At 43.3% G+C, this 834-nt stretch overlaps 2 protein-coding genes across 2 annotated transcripts in view; one reads left to right on the top strand and one right to left on the bottom strand.

Annotated features, from left to right (window-relative positions):
• The window catches only part of LOC116694936 (FYN-binding protein 1), a 20,116-nt gene that overhangs the window by 7,419 nt on the left and 11,863 nt on the right, over nt 1-834 (top strand). The gene's annotated exons all lie outside the window — the stretch shown is intronic.
• Nucleotides 761-834, bottom strand: part of prkaa2 (protein kinase, AMP-activated, alpha 2 catalytic subunit) — a 29,411-nt gene continuing 29,337 nt past the window's right edge. The window contains exon 12 of the transcript XR_004333317.1: nt 761-775. The gene's annotated coding sequence lies outside the window, so the exon portion shown is untranslated. The remainder of the gene's footprint in view (nt 776-834) is intronic.

Raw genomic sequence — 834 nt, 5'->3', positions numbered from 1 at the left:
GGGTGTATGTGGCACCCAAACCTGCCTGGATTCATTCCTCCTGTACATAATCAAATGGGATCTGTGACAACATTGTTTCATTGTTGATTTTCCCGACAGAAGATCCAAAGACTATTCTTTATCCTGCGATATACTACTACCAAATTATGACTACAGAGCATGACTGTCTCCAGGATCCAGTGGGTCCTGCTTTATGTTCAAAAACCTGACACCAACAACTCTGACCATGCATAAAGAATGGGACACATTGTAGTTCTGTGGTGTCTTTTTGTTCTTTAGCTGTCTTTACCTGCAACTGTTCTGCTTCACTCACACAGCTCTCGCAGCGTTGTTTTGGCCTAAAAAAAGCCCCAAAACAACCCGCTGCACACTACCTGCTCAGCACCAAACCGCAGGCAGACACAGTTAGAGATACAGTGGAGCATTTCGCAGCTAATGAGCCTGATATGTCCCCCGGGAGTTGGTGACAAAAAGAAAATGAGCGTGAATATTTACAAAAAAACCAGTTCTTGCAGTTATAAATACTAATAGTATCAGTGTATTGCAAACAATGTATTCCACACTGTAATAATACGTTTATGCTATTAAGCGTGAAGCCCCTCAGGACCGACGTTTTTCACAGAAGACATTTTGACTTTGTAATTAGAAACATTAACAGTGGCTCTGTGGTCCCATTAAGTCGGCGTTTCCAGTGAGAAAGCAGCCCTCATTAATGGCATCAACAACACCTGGGCTTCTCCTGCTAGGACATGTCAAAACGTGCTGTGAAACAGGTCTATTAATTATGTGAATGCGTGGTGTTAACCTGCCGCTGTGTGTGTGTGTGTGTGTGTG

Source organism: Etheostoma spectabile, chromosome 9 (genome assembly GCF_008692095.1).
Source record: "Etheostoma spectabile isolate EspeVRDwgs_2016 chromosome 9, UIUC_Espe_1.0, whole genome shotgun sequence".
Taxonomy (NCBI): Eukaryota; Metazoa; Chordata; class Actinopteri; order Perciformes; family Percidae; genus Etheostoma; species Etheostoma spectabile.
Note: the sequence above shows the minus strand (reverse complement) of the source record. Positions and strands in the feature narration are given on the sequence as shown.